This window comes from Poecile atricapillus, chromosome 7, assembly GCF_030490865.1.
Source record: "Poecile atricapillus isolate bPoeAtr1 chromosome 7, bPoeAtr1.hap1, whole genome shotgun sequence".
NCBI lineage: Eukaryota > Metazoa > Chordata > Aves > Passeriformes > Paridae > Poecile > Poecile atricapillus.
In genome coordinates, this window is record NC_081255.1 from 5,541,078 (window position 1) to 5,566,080 (window position 25,003).

The following is a 25,003-nucleotide window of genomic DNA, read 5'->3' on the forward strand; positions in this document are numbered from 1 at the left end:
GGTGGGAAGACTCAACTTTTTCATTCTATGGAGATTTAGCCTATCTTAAATAATAAAATAAAAAAAAATTGAAATATAAAGTTAACATACTTAGTAATGTTTTTTAAAACACTCCTTATTCATACACTGTATTAACAAGACTATGGTAAAGAAAAAGTGTGGGTTGATCTGAAAGCATCTGACAGCAGTAAAAAATACAAAAAAACACCCCTATTTGTTTTTCCAAATTACAAATTCTACCTACTCTATGAGAGAAGGCTTTTTATTTTTTTCTTTCTTTTTTTTTTATTTTTTTTAAATCAGGTCTTAAACCCAAATTGGCATTTACCTGTTCATGGAAAATGTCCTGTTTTGCAAGTTTAATAATTCAGAAAGAGCAGGAGTGGTTCACATTCATGGAAAGGTCATAGGAAAGCTTGGAATCTAAAAGCTAAAACACCCCTTCAAGACTGGGTGTAAAATGCTTTGGTGTCTTGCAAATGAATGGAACCAATTTGCTCATCTAAACTGTAAAATTCAGGAAGTTCATTAGCACTGCCATTAAGAAATGTTGGAAGGTGACTTTTGTTTTGGGTAAAACAAAAAATGATCCTGCAGTAAACCTTGCACATTGTCAAGAAGAAGAAGAAGTGAATCCTAAGTAGTTTTTTTGGTAATAACCTACAGAGAATCCTTCTCTCTCCTCTGTGTGTTCTGCAAACCTTTACAGGAAAGCTGCATTTACAACACAGGAGGTTTAGCCTTTGCAATACAACTTTATGTAAGTGTTTAATAATCCTGTGATCCTGTGATTGCTCAGAAGCCAAAACTGGAAGAACAAGTGGCATTTCACTGTGCACTGTTTCAGCTATCTGAACCAGATGTGAAGTGAAATTTAGAACATAATGAATGCTTTGGACTCAAGGCCCTTTGTATCTTTGTCCTTTATTGTCTTCATCAGCAATGAAATATTCATTTCTGGCCTTGACTGCACTGGCTGGAGCTACTGAAATCTGATACTGCAAGATGTCCTTACTCTGTATCAAATCTGGGAGCCAGAACACTTCCTGAATTTCAGTTTTCTGGGTGAGCCTTAATGATGCTGCTCCTTACGGGGTTACTCCTCTTTACAACAAGACAGAAGATTTTGCTAAGCCCATTCCTTCCTTTCTTAGGTATACTTTTATGTTTTGTTTTAGGGATTTTTTGTAGCAAGCACACCCAGATACTCAAGTAGGATTTCAGTTCTCCTGCTTTGCACACTTTTATCAGGACACTGGGATTGCAGGAGAGGCTTTGAATTTGCTTTTCATGACTAGATGATGATTCACACTAACCAGTTACCCTCTTGATTTTCTCCCAGTTCTGGTGAAAATTATCCAATAAATCAGTAGCTAGCAACAAATGATATTTACCACATAAATTTGGGCAGCTTTGCTTACATTCTGCCTCCCAGTCCATCTCCTGTGAAGCCACTCACGCCATTTCAGACTTTCCAACAGCTTCAAACACACATGGCAGTTTAGAAAATCTGCCAGATAAATAATTCATGGTTTCTCCTCTGAACCAGCCCATATGTGATTGTGGTCTGAGGAACAGGACAGAGAACATTCAGTTTTGTCATTATAACAAGATTTGCAAGTCTGTAGGACCATATGGAGCCTTAGACCTCCAAAATGGTGAGAGGGTTAGTTTATCAGTGATACACAAAATTCCATCTTTTATCCTGGAAAATACTGAGCTGTGAGAGCTCCTCAGCTGTAATTTTGTTTTTCAGACCTCCTCATCCCCAAACCATTGCCCCAGTAGTCATCCTGCAGCATATGCAGCATATGCAGAGAGCAGAATGTGTAGTTCTGGTTTATGAATTTACTTGGCATGGCTAAAGACGAGCTGAAAACTTAATTATGTGTCTGTCCAAAAAAGATCTCATCAACTCTCCATGCATTCTACCATGACAAAAACCTTCACTATCACAAAGTCATTGGGATTTATTAAATTGTCTTTGAACATTACCTCAGTTTTAGCAATAATATTCCTTTCTATGGAGCAGGAGAAAGTTTCTTAGCTCTGAAAATGCTCAACTATCACTGGATTCTCTTTATTTTTGTCTCACAATGCTGCATCAAATGGTGAATCAGACCAAGGATATGGAAGACTGAGCCTCTGCTGTGGACAATAATAAAGGTGCTGCCACAAAATACATAGATTTATCCAGAGTCCATTCCTCTTGCAGAATCTCAATTTTTTCAGTGATTACTGAAATTCCAATACATTATAGGTGTTGTTTTCCAAAACCATATCAAAAAACTTAACTCAAACCACAATCTAGAAGTAACTGTACCTTTTAAATATATTATTGCTAATAATATTAATATTAATAATAATTATCATAATCATCCATATCATTATTACTATTGGTGAAAAATTGTCTAAATTATATTTCCCTTTGGTTCAGTCATACCTCCTGTTTCCCCTCAGTGGCTTCAGGATGAATTGATAGCTGATATAATAAAAAGTAAACTATCCAAACTGAGAGCACAAAACTTCTACATACCCTCATATTTCACTTCAAAACAATTAAAGATAGATTGGAATGATTTATTCAGAATAACATAAATTTAATTGTAGTATAAATATACTCCCAAATTTGTCCTCTATTTGCACTGCTTATGCAGAACACATTCAATCTCCATTTTTTCTGACTGTAATTAAGGATGCTTTAAGATGAAAGAATATTGAGCCATCAATTTTAAGAGGACTACAGGCTTAAAACAGAACAGAGTTTTAAAAACAGTAAAAAATTCCCAGTCAGCTTTTAAGCTTTTATTTCTTATTTTCTTTGAGATATATCAGAAAGATTACTATCACATAAACTGATTTTAGAAGGTTAAATTAAGGAATAAAAGAAATACAGGACATTTCCTCAATATTAATGCTTTGTGCATTGTATTTCAATCTGATTTAACCTTGTGTAGATACTACAGAAGTTTGAGTGAAATCATGAATCAGTGAAATTCAATGTCAGCTATGTACTTCCTTGAAAATTGCTTAAGAATGAGGAATGCACACTTTTACATGGGCAATTCACACAAATATGGGCTATTCTCAAATAAAATCATTGAATGCAAGCTCACAGAGATGTTCTCTTGGAGAACAACAAATAGAAAATCAAATCCAATGGTTCCTGCACCCAAGAAAAGGCATATGGACGTCTCTATTTTCTGTACTTAAAACTTTGTGTAGGATGCACCAGATTAAATTGCAAGAGAATTTGAAGGATGTGCTCTTGTCACACTTTTACCTAGAGAATAATCAATTTTTTAATTTATTTTTTTCCTACCTCTGCACCTAAAATAAGATTATTCAGTAAAACCATTCACACCCAGGGAGGTCCTGCAAGAAGACACTTAGAAAGCTGTTATGCAAATAATGAAACTGAAATAAAATATCGTATAGAAAACAGTTTGATTCTCCATTGGTGGGGTAAAGGAAGAGGGCACCAATTCTGGAATCATGGAATAGTTTGTGTTGGAAGGGACCTTAAAGCCCATCTTGTTTCACCTCCTTCTATGGGACACCTTCCACTATCCCAGGTTGCTCCAAGCCCCATCCAGCCTGGCCTTGGACACTTCCAGGGATCCAGGGGCAGCCACAGCTTCTCTGGGCACCCTGTGCCAGGGCTCTCCACCCTCACAGGGAACAATTCCTTCCCAATATCCCATCCAGCCCTGCCCTCTGGCATTTTGAAGCTATTCCTTGTGTCCTGTCACTCCTTGTAAACTGTCTCTCTCCATCTTTTCTCTGGGTTCCCTTCAGGCACTTGAAGACCACTATTGGGTCACCCCAAAGCTTCTCCTCTCCAGGTGAACAATCCCAATTCTCCCATCCTTCCATCAGAGCTGCTCCATCCCTCTGCTCATCCTGGAGCCTCCTCTGGACTCTCTCCAGCAGCTCCACATCCTTCCTGTGCTGGGGAAGAGAGCAGAAACTCTTCCTTTCAGCTTCCACTCAGACTAACTGACCACTAAACAATTACATCTCTATAATGAAAACAGTTCTGGATTGAACAGGGGGTGGAATAGTTTAAATATTTTGACAAAACAGTTTAAATAAATTATTCCTGACTATTGATTTTTGCAGATGGACATGGCAGCTTTGAGGGTGCGCTGTCATTAAGCAATTTTCACGCTGGTTTTTAATAACCAGTTTTCACAGAGCCATAAGACATTCTCCTTATTTCACAGGTCAGTTGAGGCCCCTTCCCTTCCTCACATCTCAGATTAAAAAAAAAAAATAAAGTGCTTAATCGATGAAGGTGAAAAAGACTTCCTGCCACTTTCTGTTTTCACTGTCTCATAATTTCTCCATCAAACCACAGAAGATGAAAAGTCTGGCTTTTCTCTTTTATAATATTTTAATTTACTTGCCACAAAATATAGAATGTGGGAAAAGAGTTATGGGAAAATAATTAAATAGAGTTGAGTCCTTTCTGATGTTTTCAAGGTTCATGAAGTGCTATTACAGGTGACTGGCAATGGTTTCAGACATTCATTTTAGAGCAGCTGTGGATGCTTTAACCAACAATGTCTTTGAAAGTCACAAGAGAAAAAGGGCATCTTGATGTCATGACCACGAATTTAGCAAGGTGTGTGTTTAGGAGGCCATTTTTCCATCCCATTTTTATTATCAGTAACCAATAATTCCTGTAGGAATGGCCCTGTGCAATTCAAACAGGATGCTACATTCCCATTGAGATGCAGGGTTTGGGGGATGTGGAAATGAGAACACAGCTGTGGGTAAACATGGGGTTGGATGCTCACCAAGCAGATTAGAAAAAATAATAAATGCAGCATGAAATAATGAATTAGACCTTGGGAGGTACTAAGAGAAGCTTTCAAGGGAGGGTATTTGGACACATCTATGACCAGAGAGAAACACGTATCATCCAAATTTTGGTGACGTGCCAAATATGTGTGAAGTGAACTTCCTCATAGCCACAACTCAGGATAGCTCTGGAATATTGCAGGAGTATTCCTGACATCCTGGTTTCTAGCAAACATGAAAGTTGTAGTTATGAAAAAGATCAAGTTGTTATTTTGGGTGGGTGGGGTAGGTGCAATTTCTTCCCTATGATTCACATTTCCAGAAACATTTGTTCTTCATTTTTGTGTAACCCAATGAGGGGAATACCAAAATAAATTAAATAAGCTGGTATGAAATGGTCTCTTGTTCCTGCCTTTACAGCAGCAGTACTGTGCTCCAGGTAAACTGAGAGCTGGAGGAAGAAAGGGGTTTTTTTTTTTAGGGTTTATAGCTGAGCATGACATAACACAGCTCCTCTGAGTGACAGAAGTGAATAATGATGACCTGATATTCCTCTCCTTGGCAGTAACTTGTTAATAACACAATAAAGGATTGGGGAATTCTTTATGAGTTGGAAAATAATTACAGGGAAGTTTTTCTGCATTTCTGTTGCAGTCAGCCCATGCAGGGAGTTTGGCACGTTGCATCCCTCTGACTGTCATGGTGACTATGGTCACATAAAGTGTATAAATAAAATGTTTGAATAAAATTCTCAAATTCTAATTCATGTCCCAAATGTGAAAAGAGATTTTTGCATTGCAAACAAAGCTGGTGGAAGTCAGCTCATGCTTTCTATCACTAATATCAATAGAGCTGGCTGATTTTAACAAAGATCATTAATGCCAATTGTAAAAAGACAACTCGGAAAAAACCCTAAAAATTCCTCACAAACAATGTTCTAATTTCTAAAATATAATTTCATCATTCTAAAATAAGTGGGGTTTGTAGTGACCTCAGGAGGGTCCAGCCAAGCTGTTGCAGCCAGAACCAGCACAGACTGCTCAGTCCTGGGCCTCAGGAGTTTAACAAGACCCCCAAGCACTGAGATCCCAGATATCAACTTGGATTAAGGAGGGTCTTGTATCCACTAAACATTTCTTCTTCCCCAGGTACCATATAGACTTCCCTAAAGATCACAAAGAGCACCTCACTTAGGTAGGATGCTCAGTTCATTTCTGATTGTTGCTGGAAAAACGCTGATTTAGTACATATTAAAAAAAAATACAGTGTTGGCCTAAAAATTGTGGATCTATGCATTTTATGAATGTATTTGTCATTCAGCAAGTACATTCTGCTCTTTGAAAGATTGATATTTGAATTACTGTAGAATAAAGAGAGGTGGAGTTAGGTGGGGCTCTTTTTTCATTTGTTTGTGTGGGAGTTCTGAGGGGGGGTTTTTATTTGGGTTTTTATTTGTGTTTTTGTTTGGGTTTTTCCTTGGTGTTTTGTAGGCTTTTTTTTTTTTTTTTTTTTACTACAGGCTAAGTCAAAATTGTAGAAAATTCATTAATTTTTCTCCTTGAAGGCCCAAGTACAACAATCTGTGACAAAGGGAACAAAGATACCAGCTGGATACTCAGCAAACACATATTGAGGGCTGTGTTTGGAATCCAGGTTTTACCTGAAGCACCAGGTCTCAAACTAACAGGACTGGTAATTCTTAATGCACTGTGTCTGTCAAAATACCAGTTCTTCTTGGAGGAAAACAGTGAAGAGCTGCTGGTTCCTTCAGAGGGTGCTTGAGGATGCCACTTAACATTTTTTTTACCTTCTTCTAATACAAAAAAGAAAAATATTATGGTTTTTGTGTGGCATGAATGTACTGGGCAGTTTATCTAAGCTGTATGAGAGTTCTGGTCCAAGGGATCTTTACACCTGGGCTTGCACCCCTAAATGCCTGAGTTGAAGAACTGGAAATATTTAGATATCACAAGTTAAAACTGCTAAATAAAACAGGTTTTGAACAGTTAAAAAAATAGGAAAAAAATACATTTGCCTCCTTCCTTAATGCTGGACCTCTCCTTTGACCTCTTGGAGAAGAAACTTTTGTGCTGTTTTACAGCCCAGCCACCTTCAGCTGCAAGCAGTTGTGGAAAAGTTTAGTGTCTGCTGGGCTGGCAGGTGAGAGCTCCCTGCCAGCCCTGAGCTCTGACAGTTTAATCTGGGATTTGGAGACATTGTTAGAGGCCTTACCAGAACCACAAGCATTTGTTTCTTGAGGCTGTTTTCCATTAAGCACTAAAATAATGTTGTGTGCATTGTGTGCCTCCACATTTAGGAGCTCCACACTGCAGAGCTTTTTCACCTTCTGCAAGCCCACTCCTTGGGAAGAAAATCAGTATCTAAGGCAGGTAGAAGGCTCCAAAGAAATAAGACCATCACATGGCCTCTCCTGCTTACTTCAGAAAGAATGGCAGGAGCACAACTGAGACAGGTTTTGATTTTTGGAGCTTTCTTTTTTTCTTTTTTTTTTTTTTTTTTTCTTTTTTTTTGGGGGCAGTTTCAAAGTAACAAATCAACCCCTGTTATTTATGGGCAGAACCAAATTACATCAAGAGTCCATAAATGTGTGGCTTCCTGCCAGCTGGAATACTCTGTAAGTTGCCAGCTTTCCCTAAGAAGAAAACAGTATTAGCTTCTATTTTTTTGTTCTGTTTATTTTCCAAATGACGTTCAGCACATTTTTTGTCTGTTTTAATATCAAATGCGAACTGTCATTAAAAATAAAAATCTCATTCAGATTTTCAGCCTGATAGCTCTGTATTTTTTGACATCTGAGATAAACATGAGCAACTGTGTTTTTCACTTTAAAATGGAAATAATATTCAATTAGAAAGGGCTTGTGGTAACTGGCATAGTCTTAGCAAGAATGTATTTCATGAAAAAGCATTCGTGTAACAAGATGTTGAAGAACAGCTTTATAATTATACACGATTATTACTAAATCTGGCCTCAAAATTGCATTTATGGTAAAACCCCAGTGTTCTACAGTCATTCCACATCAGTTCTGCTGCTGGTTAAGGTGTTCAAAAAGGTGGGCTTTCCTGTAGAAGAGTAGAATTAATGTAAGAAAGAAAAGTGGGAAAGAAAACAAGACACCACTTTCTATTTCATAAAGCCCCGGTGTTTGCACCTCTCCTGTCCCTCAGCTCTCATCTCAGTCCCAAATCCATAATAAAGGGAAGCTGAATGCCTCACCACCCCACTTTCAGCCTGCTTCTTGTCACCAGAATGTTTAATTTTATCTGCTCTGTGTGTGTCTGAGTGTCTCCAGGCTTCTCATTAGAAAGAAGCTTTAAGCTGCTTCTGGAATTGTTAGGCTTGAGTTTTAGCCCCATTGAGCCCAACAGCTTCGAGCACTCTGCTTCATTGTGGGAACCTGAGATATGTTTCTGCCAAAGAGAAAAGCAGCAGAGGAATTTGTATGCACTGAAATTGTTAGGATTTTTATGTCATTTTTTAATGTTTTCACATTTGTGGTGTTTCTTTCTTTTTTTTTTTTTTTTTTTTCCCAGCTAATTAGAAAGAAGAAGAATATTTGAAGGGGAAAAGCCTTCAACATATTCTTCAAAAGGTGTTTTATCAGAGAGAAACATGGCTTAGCTACTTTGAAAGCTACACACAGTCAAGAGTCTAAGAAGAAAAACACAAATACCAGAGGATTTTTCCAAATTAACAGTTCTATGCTTTACACAAAAATGCATGTAAAGATTCTGAAAGGTGAGAGAAAATATATCAAAGCAGCATTCCCTTCCATATCATAAAAAATGTACATTCTCAGGAGAAAGAGATCAAATTGCTGAATTTCAATAAATTTGATAATTGGCATCAGCGGAAGGGAAAGAAGATAAGAATGCATATTCAACATTTCCTGATAAGTTTTGCTGGTAATTCCACTGCCAGTATGTGTGTGTACATATATATAAAATTCCTGTTATGCCATCTTCTGTGTTTGTCTCAGTCTTTGCTACATAGAACACATATTGGAATTGCAAAACCTTATGCAAAATAAAATAAAAGGTCAGATTTGGTAGAAAACTGTGTTGATTTAAGACGAACTTCCAAATCAAAATTTATCCTTTTACTTCATTGTAGTAGATATAATGATATATATGAATATATCATTATATATCATATAAAATATATATAAAAAAATATATATAATAAATAATATGATATATGGATATAGATATTATTCACTTCCTGTATAGTATAGTACTTAGGTGATATTTTTACATGCAGGAAGATAAGAAATCTTTGATTTTTTTCTTATTTTGCAGCTAAATACTTGTATTAATCTGTATTAGTTACTGTACGTTCCTAAATGAGCAGTTTATGATGATCAAAGCAGTCCATATGGCTGACCAGATCCTGCCATCAGCTTCACCAGAGCAGCTTTGCTGAAGCACATGGAATTAGCTGAGATTTACACAAGTATAACAGAATCAATTAACTCAGACCTCAGTTTTCAGATAGCTAATTGGAGATATATATGCAGTGATAAAAAATGTTAATTATTGTGGAATAATGTACTGCAGAGAAATGGTTTCTTCTTTCATTCATTATTTTTATTTCCTTAGAGATCCTTCCCTGGACTTTCTTTACCTTAATTACAGCTTTTCAAGGCTGCTGCAGTCAGCTTTAGAATTTATGTTTATCTATTCCAGTCTACTTATGTAGCATAATGTTACACTTACACATTGAAATTTAGGGAACTCTGCTCTCACTGAGGTTATTTCACTTCCTGACACAAAATCTCCCTACGGTGGGGTTTGGCTTTGTTGGGTGGTTTTTTTTGCTTTTAAAGACACATGATCTCTATAGGAAATCAAATTTTAAAGAATGTGAAGGAGAGTCTGGGAAAAAATGTCTATGAATTACTATTCTTTTTAAGGACTATACTTAAGGGACTATTTTTTTAAGCTTTTTGAGTCATAAATTGTAACAAAGCAGATAACTGTTCTTCCAAGACATTGTGAGGAACTGAATAAGGTTGAAAGGATAATGGGAAGATATTGGTTTTCTTTAAAGTGTGTATAAATACACAAATGACTCTGTTTAGAAACTCCTAAAAGCAGGCACTGGACTCTATTTTCCTGCAATTTACCCAGCAGCAATCAGGGTTTGACAGGAGGGCAGAGCTGTGTGTGAGCAGCGCTTCTGCTCTGACTCATTATTTATTTGCTTATAGAAATAGAAATATATGAGCAAGGAGAGCTAAAGGAAGTTAAAGCCCTTCAGGAAAGATAATTCCAGTACAAATAAGTTATTTCTCCTGTTCAGGAGGTAGCAGAGGATCTCTGATGTTGTGTTGGGTGTCACAGAATATCCAGAGCTGAAAAGGGTGCAGTGAGAATCATCGAGTCCAACTTCTGGCTCTGCACAGGATCTTAGGAGCACAGGTCTTCAGAGAAATCCCAGCCTCCAAAGAGAGATTCCCACCCCCTGTTTCTGAAAAATCGTTCCTCTGACTTGGAAATAACTTGGGTCAGATGGAAAAGCCTGGCTTATCAAGAAATGTGGTGCCATTTTCACACATCTTTTCAAAGTGTCGTGCCCCTTCTGTTTGAAAAACCACCTATTTCACAGACACCCTGAGAGGATGGATAGCAATAAAGCCAATGAGATGAACCTAATCAAAAAATAATTTAAATGGTGGAAAAAAAAAATAAAAAGAGACAATTCAGCCCAGGAATCTGTTCTGAGTTGAAAAGAAAAGCTGTGCATGTTGTGAGGCACTGAGGGACTCCCCCTGAGATTTTCCATGTTGCCCCAGACCTGGAATTCATATTTCAGGAGAGAATTGTGCAGAATTACATAGAATTACACAGCCCAAATATCTTCCATTTTTAGTCATGGCACTCATAACATCATATTAAATTTGCAAGCATCAATCTGAAGGAATTATTTTACACCAAAAGATACTCAGTTTCCGCTGGACATTTCTCTTGAAGTTAATCCTTCTTTTCACATGACACACCCAGCATTTTATAGTATTTTTAGGAATAAAGATATTACTTAGAAATGGATTGTAATTTCATTTATCTCCAGAAATTATTTCATCAATAATTAAAATAATGGGTGTATAAAGCTTGTGCTACCTTTATGGCTGGAGGTATCAATTCTTTCACAGATATTATAATTCCAGTATTTTTGTTTGTTTATTTGCTCGGGTTTAGTAATCTTGATTATGGTTTCAAATACGTAAACATTTTGATTTTGGAACTTAGAAGTTATATTCTGCATGGCAGGATACTAAACACAAAATAGCCTTGTACTTTTTCAATTAAATGAACGCTTATTTTAGCTGCTGAAGGTTGCTGGTTTGCAATTTTCAAAGCAATAAAAGTTGACTTGTTAATAAGCTGAGGTGGATTGACCAGGTGCCCTCCAAGCCTCTGTCTCACTCTCTTCTCAACAAGATGAGGGAGAAAATATGACCAAAAAAACTTGTCAGTCTAGATAATGACAGGGAGATCATTCATCAAATTACCACACAGGCAAAACAGTTCAAATTGGGGAAGGCTAAATTAATTATTGCTAATTAATAACAGAGTAGCATAGCAAGAAACAGTCAAAAAATGTAACAGCAAACCTTGTCATGCAAATCCAATATAGACCTTAAATTGGTGGGAAGAAAAGATTTGGGGGCTGTGTTGCTCCCCACCATTTCCACATGTCTCATTCTTATCTTCTGCAGTTTTATCAGAGACAAATCATTTATTCCAAACTGCCAATGAAAACAAGGTTGATGTTATGGGTAGACAAGGAAAGGGACAAGAGGAGAGCTGAAGAAGCCCAGGGTGATATAAAGACTGTGACTAAAACAGAAACATAATGCATGACTATTGCACAGCAATAATTTCCTGTAATAAGGGAATTACTTCCTATAATAAGGGAATAATTTCCTGTAACAAGGGAAACGCTTCCATGAGTCAGAAACAATCCTTACACATAAGATTTTCACATGTTATTAAAGCTATTTTAGTGTGTGATTTTGCAGTTAGGGTTGGATGACTCCCTGACAGCAGCCAAGACAGACCTTTTATGTATTTTTTTTTCTCTCCGTTGACCAATTGCACTTTGTGTGGAAAAAACATATGACAGCACCACAAAAATAAGAGTTCAAAGAATTTTGTGAGATTTTTTTTTTCTCTTGAACATCTGATGAAACAAAAATGAATATCATCATATTGTGTAGGTGACTGTGCATCTCACAAAAAAACCCCAAATGTTTTCATTTTCAAGTGAGTGTTTCATAGTCATGCAGCTTTTACTAATGCCACATGAAAATGGGATGACTATTAGAGGGAATCCAGTGCTCTCCATAAACATTCCAACCACAAGATAAGCTTCAGAAAGTCTTCAGAACTTCCTAGTTCTAAGAATAAAGACATCTACAAAAAATGCAGGGGTCCTTCAGTTTTTGGTGGTTTTTTTTCAACTTTTCTGGTCATTAGGGTTTTTAGAAAATGATTCTATCAGTTACACATGAGGAAAAAGCTGAATTTGTTCTTTTGTCTTTTTCATTTCTTACAAAACTCTGAGTGCCTTGGAGACAATCTGCAGCATTGATCTAGGGCAGGTTAACAGGAATATTTAAACTTTTTGGTCATTAATCTGTGACAACACAAAAATGATGTTTCAATCTCATGAGTAAGAAACAGCCAGGATTCCTGCAGTTTTATTTCCTCCTGGAGAGATGTTTGCTTCTCAGAAGAGACTGTTTCTTTCTCTGCCTCGTGGAATTCATCTCCTGAGAAACCATAAGTAGAGACATGAGAGCACCATCCTCAGGGTATGACACTGAGTGAAACTTTTAGTTATAAACTAAATCCCAATTTACAGCTGCTGGTTTGTCTACAATTATTTAAAATATTCATTAACACCACTAAAACTTGCTGCAGATGAAGTTGAATGGATGTGACTATACAACTAACATTCCTCAAAAAATATTTTTTGAAGGTGCAATGGATTACTTTGTTCTGTCATTAGATGACTGGAATTTTGGGGACTCCTCTTCCTCTTCCTCTTCCTCCTGTAAAATATATTAAGAGAGTTATTATTGCAAAAGCCAAGAAAGTTCCAAAATCTACAATAGATGGATTTGCCTTTGCCAAATTTCTGAACCCACCTTGTCTTCTTTGGAAGCTGCCACGAAGATAAAGTATTGCAGAGCTGAGGGAAAAAATGTCTCCAGGGCTCTATAGCACAGAGCTGAGCAGAGGAATTTCTGGAGCCCATCAAACCAAATGTCACCTCTCATTGCTGGGGTGGCCCTGAGGTACAGGCAGTCTTCTCCTTAAGGTCAGGAAGTTTGTTCAGCACAGCTCTAGTGTCCTACCCAGGGTGAAGGTTCTTAGGGAAAGAAGAGCCATTTGATATTAGAATGAATTTTTCTGGCTGTAGTGTAAGGTTTTTCCAGTTGTTCCAGGCAGTTGTAGCCAAAACACAAGTACTTTAAAAAAGAAAGAAAAATAAATAACCTTTCAACCCAAAGTCACAAGGCAGTCAAGCTGTCAAGGCCACCCTTACAGAAATATTTTCTCCAATAATTATGTTGGCTAGGATTTGAATGAGGCTGAAACATCCAAGCAGGACACCAAACATTTCCAAATATACTTACTGTTTTAAAAATGCTGAATGCACAGGATGGGGTTACTAAGTTGTGATATTTCTTTTCACAATAAAAATAATTCAAAATAAAAATGAATTTAAAACAAATCCCAAAACTACCAACCAGAATAAACCATGAGCACAGTATGATGCATGGTAAAATGGAATGTTCATTTTCAGGGTCATCCCCTTGGGTGACCTGTGCAGATGCCTCTGGATTGCATTCCACAAGTCCCTGACAGGAGGCTGGAGCCGGGTCAGGTTCTGCTCCCAGGGAACAAGGGACGAGAGCAAATGACCTCAAGCTGCTCCAGAGGAGGTTTAGAGTGGACATCAGGACAAAATTTTTCATGGCCCAGGCTGCTGAGGGCAGTGGTGGTGGAGTTCCTGTCCCTGGAAGAGGTCAGAAGACACGTGGGTGTGGTACCTGGGGACATGGTCTGGTGGTGATCCTGCTGGTGGTGCCTCACTGCCAGCTGGACCTGATGACCCCAGAGGTCTTCTCCAAACAACAACTCCATGATTCCATCCCCACTGGACACAGATTCATGCATCAGGCAGAAATGCACTTCAGTTTCCTCATGCCACCCTGACCATTTGACACTTTGGGGCTGGGAACTGAAGTTCAATTCCAGCCCTCTGGAGCAGAGTAAACTTCCCAGGTTTTAGCAGACTTTCTTTGAAAGTCAGGAGAGTGAGTTATTCTGAGGACAATCAGTTCTAGCTAAATTTTCTGTCAGCAGCAGCAGTGCAATATTGTGTTTGGCTTTTCCAGTTAAGCAGATTGCAGCACTGATGGGAGATAATGTGATTATCTTGGTTACATATTTCTTAGCAATAGTGAAGCCAGAAAGAAATGGCAGGAGAGAACTGGATAATAAATGTAAATAATGGAAGAGCCTTAAATATAAGGCATTCTTTAGATCAAATATTAATAATCACGAGTCTCCAACAATGAATAAATGTGCTTGTTATTAAGTCCATTTTCTAAATGAAGCTACTTATATTTGAGGATGCAGTCTACATTCCTCAGCTTTGATCAAACTTATCTCCCAGCAATTAAATTAACAGTGTCCTACTTTTTTGATTCTAAGCACTCCAAACCTTTTTCTATTACAAAGAGGTTTGTTGACATCATAGCTCATGGGATTGTTTGTCTTACTCAATTAGAGGAAAACAGGGCAGTTCTACCCACAACTGAGGATTATTCTTTCTCCACAGAAATGTACTCAGGGTACATTCATCATAGTGGTATCATTAGATGAAGAGTATACTTCTGAAAAGTCTGTTTTTCAGGATCCCACTCCAGCTAAACCAAAGAATTATCAATCATTTCCAAGTGTACAGACTGAGCTGTTTCTCATGTTCTATTCAGATGTGTCTCATGTTGCACCTTCACCAGCCAAATGCTTTACTTTCCCAACTTGTAGAAACTAGTTCTGCACATGAGCCAGAAGGCAAAATTGATGATGGCTGACAAATTGCAGTTCCAGAGGAGTTTCAAGAAAATATTGGCTGTAACTGGTACTGATGTACGTCTGGATTCTGGAGGTAGGGATAAGAAAATTCTATTAACCTAAGCTTTAGTGCTCTTAAAATCTCAAGAGTGATTTCAGACTGCTCTCTAGAATACACATCAGAAATATTTTTGTAGGTCAGAACTGCAACCTTCTTGAGGCCAAGCCAAAGGTATTTAACTAATCTTAACACAAAGGTTGTGAGGATCAAGGTTGTCAATGAGTAACCTCAAATCACATCACAACAGTAGGAAAAGCTCAGCCCTGCAGGAGATGTAGGACAGTGAGAAGATGTTCATTTGTTTCACAGCTGTGATGGTAGCTGGAGAAATATGGTTATTTCCTCTTTACAGCTGGGTCAGGTTCACACAGCAAGGACTGAATTACCCCACATTTAATGTAAAATACCAAGAGGAAAGAACCATGGATATTAAGCCAATTCCCATTCCTATGTTGGGTTTTCCAGTGAAGGATCCCCGTATTCCCTGCCCTGCTTGCTACACTGGAATGGTTTCCCATGAAGCCATACATAAACTTCTATCCCTCCTCAGGGATTCCCATGGACTCCTGAAGGAAAACCAGCTATCTCCCATGTCTGTGGACACAGCCACAAGAGATCAGGCTGGGTGATGGTTGTGAAGAAGCACCAGACACATCCCTGGATTTTCTGTAGGAACACAGTTCAGGATATCTGTGGCCTGAGGAGGAGCAGCTGGGTCCAAAAGGGAACAATGAATTACTGTGACTTTTACATCATGTCATCATAAAATTCAGCAATTACAGGGATGTCTCTGCAGTCATCCCAGACCTGTGAGGATTGGTTGCTTGAGTTAGTTTTACTTTACCGTGGATTTTTACCTGGGACAAAGGAAAACCCTGAAAGGACACAAAGCAAGGGACAAAACCATTAACAGTGGACTGAAAGAAAAAATAACTAAGCATAATTTTGCTTCTTTCATGCAACTAGTGACTAGATTCCAGGAAAATGGATGGATTATGAACATCAGCCCCGTCTATTAACTTTTTTATTACTTCATTATCAATCTCCTCCCTTATGATGACATTCAAGGTCCTTCCTGTGGGGATCAGGCACTGACCTGAACAAGCAGCCCATGTTTCTGCTGGATCCACACCAGGCTGGTTAGATTGCTGTGCATTGCCTTAGGGTTGCTCTCAGTTTTAAAGATCACCCACGTGATTTTCTGAAGCACAGAAGGGAGAAAAGGGAAATAGAAATGTCTTCAGGAGCTTGCCACTATGAAGTGTTCACGTCAATTTACCTTTCCTTCACAAAGCATAAAATTGTTACTCATTAAGAATTAGAAATCAGTAGAACCTTAATGAAGGATTAACTTTCTTATAATTAAAAAACATCTCAGTTTTTAAATCTTTCATATGTCTGTTACTCGCTTGATAAAAAATTGATATTTTGAACAACGTGTCTAATAATACTTCTGTAGATGTTCAGATGAACTTGTAACTGAGTGAAAACTAATTGATTATATGCAGAGACAATGTTATTTTTCAAAAGCATTTAAAAAATAAATAAATAAAAGGAAGAAAAAAGAGGAATTTAGAGTAACAGTCAAATCTCATTTGTGCCTTTGAAAGTCTTCTCCCCAAACCCCAACGTGCCATTTTAGCAAACTGGTAAATGTAATTCAGAACAAAAAAAAAAGCTTTGTGTTGGGTATGGCAGGAATCTTGACATTTCTCTAGGAAAATAATCAGCCTGCAAATACTTCTAATATTAATTGCCTCCCAGGGGTAAGTGTCAGCTGTAGTGGGATAGGAGGAGGGCACAGCAGGGGAAAAGCTCCTTCCTCAGAGCAATTGATTCCCAATTCCTTCCCTTCCTGCTGTGCCTGTGCCAATCCTGGAAAGTGCCCACAGGTCAGGGGGAGAATTCCACAGCTCTTAGGGCAAGTGCATCACTGGGTTTTGCCTCAAGCTGCTTTTTTCATTTTGAAAATTTTCCATGGCACGAGGAGGTGCATAGGTTCTTTTTTACTTTTGATTGGGATATGGCCTGAAAGCTTTTTTTTAATCCTCACCTTTTCTATTTCATACCTGATGCTATTATGAGAAGCTCTTTCATTTGTAACAGTCCAGGCTCTTTGAAAGTGAACTTAAACTTGATTTTTTTGAGCTAAACATCAACTGAATGCAGCCATTTCACAAAACAGAAAAGAATAGGAACCTCATAAGTGTTACCATATAGCTAAATCCTACAAATATCTTACACTGAAATATTGCCATTGACTTCAGAAATCTCAGCCAAATTAAAGGTGAGTGAGGCCACAGAAATTGAGGCCATTGAAAAATTGATGTAATTTTAAAGTTGAAAACTCAGGTTTCCTTTCAAGCTACCTAGACTAGTAGATCAATATCTCTTTTGAAAAAATATCAATTGATACCCCTCAAAAATCAAAAATTTAAAATCTGCAAATGACTCCTATGAACTTTTTCACCAAAACTATTATTTTTACTCACTTTTTTCTTTGCACTATTTGCAGAAACGTAGATCTGTTTCCCAAAAACAAGTTACAGAGTCACAAGAAAGTACCAGCACGTGAAGGAAGCCACCAAGAAAATGGAGAAAGACTGCTTGCAAGGGTTTGGAGGGACAGGACAAGGAGGAATGGCTTCAAACTGCCAGAGGGCAGGGCTGGATGTGATATTGGGAAGAAATCCTTCCCTGCGAGGGTGGTGAGCCCCTGGCACAGGGTACCCACAGAAGCTGTGGCTGCCCCTGGATCCCTGACTTTTATATCCCTTCCAACCCAAAGCATTCTGTGATTCAGGAAAAAAAACAACAGATGTGACAGTGTGAAATGATATTTCACATGGCTTTTTTTGGGGTTGGGTTTTTTTCTTCAATGCCACTGGCATTTAAAATCACATATTTAATTCTGTCCAAATGAAAAATTTTGAGTGTTTGGGGCTTTTTTCCCCGGGAAAGAAATGTATTTTCAAAATTTGTTTAAATTTGAAAGAAAAAGTAGTTGGAAAAAACTCACACTGTTCCATAAGAGAATGCATAAAATAGGATTTTCTATGCTGTATAATGCTGATAAGTACCTGTCATTTTGTATTTCTGAATTAAGAAATAGCCTCTTAAAATTGTGAGGGAAAAGATTTCATAAAAGATATGTGTGTCCCTGCTTTTCCAGATGTCATAAAGGAGGGAAATAGTTCTTTAAAAGTAGTTTATGCTGTTGGTTTCTGTTTTGAAAGTGGGTGAGAGATCACACGTGAGTTTCCAGTGGTCCAAGGTTCAGGCTTGGTGTATTTGCATTGCCTCTGTTTCTAAGACTAATTGAGATAATGTTCCTGTCCTCTATTGCAAAGCAAAATGAAAGAAAATATGGCAAGTTATTAATGTTGGTGTCTCAGATGAGGATTCCCCCTGTACAAGTCAGGCAAGATAAATAGGACAGTGTTTAATAAACAGAGATAAAGGGAAACAGTTTGTTCCTCCACGCCCTGTGAACAGGGGACATCTCACCTTTCACAACGTGAAGGTGTCCATTGAGACAGGGAAACAAAAAGCCATCTTCTCTTTCCCCTGCTTTTTTTCTCTCCTTGGTATAATATTCCAGCTAAAATTTTAATCTTCTGTATCTAGATATCTGTGACAAGAAGAGAAAATTCCAAATGCCAGAGCTCCAGGAGTGTTTGGACAACGCTGCCAGGGATTCACGGGGTGGGATTGTTGGGGTGTCTGTGCAGGGCCAGCAGCTGGACCCCATGATCCTGATGGGTCCCTTCCCAAAATGAGTGTTTAGGGATGTTGGCTTGTGACTGAGGGATAAATGGAGCTTCTGGTCACAGCTCCAAAGCACCCAAATAACTTGGTAACTGCTGCCCTCATTTCCAAACCAGCTCAGGAGCTCAAGTCCTGCTGAAATTCACTTTTCTGGAAGAGCTACCCTTTGATTAGTAAGTCTAATCAAAATGCAGATATTTCCAAAAAGGACTTCATCTCTTAAAAAAACAAACAAAAAAATCCCTCTAATCCTATCTGACAAAGAGTCTTCATAACTTGACAGGGAATGCTAATGATTCCCACTGCAGAGACCCTTTAAACACATTTCATGGACTTTTTGGAAGCAAACCTCGGAATCACGGGATCATGGAATGGTTTGGGTTGGAAGGGACCTTAAACATCATCCAGCTCCACCCTGCTGCCATAGACAGGGATGCCACTCACTAGATCAGGGTGCACCAAGCACCATCCAATGCTCAGGAGGAAATGGGACCTCCAGATAAAGTCCCTTAAATGATTCTGGTTCTCCATTGTTCCAGGAAGTTCAGCTGAATTTTGACAACCAAATAGTTGGGGGCTTGTTGTTTCAGGTTTTTTTTTGTGTTGTTCTTTTCAGGTTTTTTTAATGACATTCTATTCCTTTTGTTTTTCTTTTTGTCAAGGCAGTGATTAAAAAAAATGATATCTCCAAAACTTGAAAATTTTTGGAAGACAATATGTAACAGCATCAAGGGAAACCAAGCAGAGCTACTGCTGTGCAAGAAAGCCTCACACTGGAACAGAGAGGAGTTTGCCCCCAAAACTCCATCAGAAGCTGGGCTGGGATTCAGTTGTTTTCTGTGATGGCTAAGAGCTGGCCTGAAGGTCTCACAGACACAAGTAACCCTGACCTTGACTTGATCAGCCTGCACCCATGAGAAAAGGAAGTAATATTTAAGGAAGAAGGCACTGAAAAGCAGAAGGACCTGACTGCAGGGAATGGATGCTGGCCAATCTTCTTCAAGCACATACACAGGCAGCTCTTGGCCAGTGACCTGGGTAACACAAGTTACCAGACAATTGGGATTGAACACAGGGTTTTTAAAAACCATATAAATGTGAGCTGTGAACAATGAAGATTGCTTTTGCCGCTTGAACCTTGGAGTGTCGTGTGCGTCTCTAATGTGATGCATGTCTTTGATTGTGTTCTGTGGTGCATGAGAGGCTTTTTTGTAAGTCATTCACAAATTTTGTCCAATAAATTCCTGCTACTTGCATCTTTCCCACTCTCCTACTATGGATCTCCTTCTATGGATCTTTCCAAGAGAGCTGGAGATGGACTTTTGACAAGAGCCTGGAGTGACAGAAGGAGGAACAGCTTCCCACTGCCAGAAGGCAGGGATAGAAGGGATTTGGAAAGAAATTCTTCCCTGTGAGGGTGGCAAGGCCCTGGCACAGGGTGCCCAGAGGAGCTGTGGCCGTTCCTGCATCCCTGGAAGAGTCCAAGGCCAGGATGGACGGGGCTTGGAGCACCCTGGAATAGAGGAAGATGTCCCTGCCCATGGCAGGCGTGGCACTGGATGGGCTTTAGGGTCATTCCAAACCAGACCATTCCGTGACTCTCTCATCAGGGCTTCACCCTATTGTTCCAGGTGAGCTCAGGCATGGTGCAGCTGTGTGACTGCTGCAGGTGAATAGAATGTTCCAGCACATGGATTGCTGGCAGGGCAGCATGTAGGACGGTGATATATTTTAAGCCAGTTATAAACTGTAGAATTAAACTTTACTGAAGTAGTTCATTAACTTCACACTTAATGTAGGTTGTTACCTCTTACATCTTATCACTACATATAAGGTACTGTGAGGATTTACCACTGTCCCATAGAGTGCACTGGTGGCCATGGTACCTGATGCTCTTCAGTCACAGAGGTGAAGATATTCAGGCTTGTGAGCTTCTGATGAGATAGAACAAACAGGACACAGGGTGCTCCTTCTGCATCATTTCTCAGTCATCCTGAGAGTTTTATGCTTCTCATCCTGTGATGGTTTTTAGCTTCTCCCATCTCCAGAAGGAAACCTCCCCTACTGATCCAGGTTATTATGGTTTTGGTATCATCAGTCAGTCCGGGTATTGGCACAATGTCCTGCCCATTTAAAGAGCTGTGCTTGCCACAGGCATGTTTGTCATCATATTGCTCACATAGTTATGCAAATTTACTGCAAATGACTGTGCCATGACAGGGCTAGCAAATGGTCAACACTGACCACTATGACCAGCCACACTACTGCAGTACCGCTGGTAGGGTTCAAGACAAATTGATATTCCTTATCACCTAACTACTCTTTAATTTATATATTCACAGGTGTCTCAGTTGTCTCCTTTGGCTAAATAGCCTTGCATCAGGCTCTAGGGAGGAGTTTTCCTGGAAGGAACCTCATCCTGGCCTTCTCCAGTTCACATAATCCCATAAACACAGGACCATTCAGGTTGGAAAACACCTCTGGGACCACTGGGTTCAACCTGTGACTCAACACTACCTTGTCACCAGAGCAGAGCACTGAGTGCCACGTCCAGTCACACCTCCAGGAATGGGGACTCCAGCACCTCCCTGGGCAGCCCCTTCCAATGCCTGACCACCTTTTCCATGGAGAAATGCCTCCTGATGTCCAACAGGAACCTCCCGTGGTGCATGCCCTGGACGTGCACAATAAATACTGACTTGCCTGCTCTCCTGGACTCTTGGGTCACTGTGTTTGCTGTCACAGGATCTCTTCTGCTCCCTTGAGCTTGGTGGCACTGTAGCTTCAAATAAGAACCAACGCTGACTCTGCTTCCCTTGCACAAAATCTGCTCCAGCTGCTTCTTGACATCTTCAAACATTAATCTAGAGTTTGATTCACCCACACTCCCACAGCATGATCATCCTGTGTCTTACAGCACTGATGCTGGCAACGACAACCTCCTTAATCAATGATCTTGTGGTGAAGTAGCTGGAAACAACTTCTACAGATACATCTTAATTGAACAACTTATTTAAAAACATCAGTTGCCTGTTCTCCTGCAGATAATACTGTGACATTTTCTTATCACTTGTTTACTCTTTGTCTTATTCCTCCTCCCAAGATGTCATAGAGCAGGGGCTGTGAACTGGAACTTCAGCTGTTTCCTATCAGGGTGGTCATTTTGTTCAGCTACACCAACATGTAACAACTGAGGATGTCCCTGGGAAGAGGAAGGCACACCCAGAGGTGCAGACTTAGCCAGATGTGCAGTTCTGACAGAAGCCAAACACCTGAATATCCCAGGCATTCAATATTTAAGAGCATTTCTGATGTGAACAGTGGTATGGCAAGTGACCACCTTTGGGACTGTGTGCTTGGAGCTCTCTGGAGAAATTTGGAAAAGCTTTGAATCACTGAAAAGGTTATTTTGCCCACTGAAAAGTGATTCTGGAATGAGCTGAGGCTGTCATGTCTTTTATTATATGTAGAAATGACAATGAAAGTAACATGAAATGTTCAATTTTCCCCCTCTATGTTGGCCAAAAATTACTGCCCATGTCTTGAACTCACCCATCCTTAGCTTGATATTAGCTAGGTTTGTCTTGGATTGTGGGGTTGGGTTTTTCTGGGGGTATTTGTGGTAGTTTTTGTGATTTTTTTTTTTGCTAGTTTTGTTCTGTTTTGGTGTGCTGGTATGTTATAGCAATATCATACATTTTGTAGACATTAGACAAAAATTAAGGTTGCAAGGGACCTCAGGATTTGATGAATTCCAAGCTCCTGGTTAACTGTGTTTCTTGATGCAAATGTTTTCCAACAATCACATAATGGTTTGGGCTGAAAATGATCTTCAAAGGTCATCTAGTCCAACACCCTGCAGGGGTGCCTTCCACCAGACCAGGGTTCTCCAAGTCACCTCCAGATGGACCCTGAATATTCCCAAGGATGGGGTATCCAAATTTTCCCTTGGCACCCAGTTCCAGTGTCTCACACACTCACCAATATCTTCCTTCTGTCCAATTTAAATTTACCCTCTTTCATTTTAAACTAAGGGAAGACAAAATTCTCAGTGATAACCCTGCAGTTCTCCCTTAGTCACTTCTCCTGCCTACAGGAATGAATGATTCCTCCTTATTACTGTAGAAATTTTCTGAAACATGAAGCTGAAGCTTAGTACCTGGCACAGAAAGTGTGTCTCAATTGTTTATTCATCTGATAGCAGGATGATGTCTTTGTGAAATGTACAATTTTGGAGATTGGACAGCTTGCCATTATAATTTTCCACCCTCAGTACAACTGGCTTAAAATTGTTTTCTACCGCACTTCTGCTGATTGTCCTCACACAAAGAATTAGCAGTCATCAACCACAGCCTTCATAAACAAAGACCAAACCCTAATCCAAGAAGATATGCAGTATTATATAACTTTTTTCTTTTTTGAAAGCAATCTTGGAGATGTAAGCACCACATAGCAGTGAGAACTGTGCTATTCCAGGGTTCCAGGTCTTTGTTTAATCTCAACCTTTCTGCTTACTACAGCAGCAGTCTAGGTGAGGAATACCCCTTCAGTCAAATTAAAAAGAAAAAAATAACCAGCAGGCACTGGAGGGCAGATTAAACAAATCATTAATTTGAGGCTCATCAATGTATGTGCCTATTTTTCACCAACACAGAGCATATGTGAGCAGGAAATCCAAATGACATCATCAGCAAACCTTAAGTTTAATTTATTCATTACTTCTTCCCCAAAGGTTCTCAGTAATAAATGAGCAATTGCATATGTCTTCTTGTATATATCAGTTGTATACAGCCATCAACAATAAATTAGATACACGTCTGACCTGAATATTTAAAAGTTAAATGGAAAATGAGACATATTCTCTCACAACTTGCTCTTACACTGTCAGCTTACACCTGCTGTTTGTAAATATTTGGTCAGCAGGTACAAATTTCCACAAAAATCCCATCCAGGAAGAAAGTGGGAAGGAGGGGGAGTGTGGGAAACAGCTCTGTGGGTACCAAGATGAGAAAAGAAGGAGAGAAGGAGGGCCTCAACTGAAGTTGAGCCTTGCTGAAGGGGTGGGGTTTTAATTTTGTCCACATTACTACCCAAACATATTTTAATTCATAATTAGATAAATAATTACATGATAAAATTAATTAACATCATTAATTAATGTACAATTAAATAATTGTTACTAGAGAATAGATGGTTTTAATAATAATTTTAATAACAATTATAATTATTAGATAATAGATAAATTGATTATTTGCCCAAGTTTGAAGCCGTTTTGCCTACAATGGTAATTGGTAAGTGATCTTTATGTCTTGGTCTCAACCAGGAGCTTTCACATCCCATTTCTTCCAATTTTCTCCTCTTGCCCCAGGATGCTGTGATCCAGTTGAGACCAGCTCCACAGCCCTGGGGAAACAGGTCAGTCCCACTGGAAGTGACTGGCTTGCCCACTGAACACCTCTAAGCTGCTAAAAAAATTGTGGTCCTGAGAAATGCTGAGCCCAGTCTGGGTTGTAACAGTTCTTTAAATTAACTGGAATTCAATGTGAAAAATGTTAAACACCCTTTAAAACCCAAAACTGTGTTTTAATTGAGGAAAATTTAAACAACGTGAGTTTTTCCATCCTGGAATATGAACCTAGAAGAGACCCTGAGGCTTCATTCACTTCACCACGAGGTTCAGCCTTCCTTATGCTGAGGGTCTGCCATTTGCTGCTCTGCAATCTGCCTTTGGCTTCCACCTCTGGTAACTTCTCTCAATTATTTTTATGGCAAAGTTACTTCAAAGTCTCTGCTGAAATATTTTCCCCTTTTTTGTTCTCCTGCTGTGTTTTTTGTGCTGCTCATGACACAGCATCTGCCAATTCTGACACTGTTATTATGGTGTGTTTCCATGAGAAGAACGAGTTGCCTGGAAATCACCCTGTATTTTTTCTTGCTTTCCTTATCCATTAACTTGTTAAAAAAATCCCTTTTTTTGCCCTTCCCAAAGAAGAAACTTTCATTATGAGAGTTGAGATGTGCCATCATCTGGGTCATTGCTGATAAAGCCTTGCATGTAGGAAAGTTCCCTTTAGGAAACAGCTTGATCCTGGTCATGCCCATATCCCAGCAGAGCCCTGGAATTTTCCCAGGCAAACTATTGCACTGCCTCACAAAATTATCAGTTTGAGCTTTTCCACACTTTTCTTCTACCTCATTATGTCTTGACCTGTTTGGTTTGTCCTGGCTCACGACAGGAACAGAAAACCACTTTTTC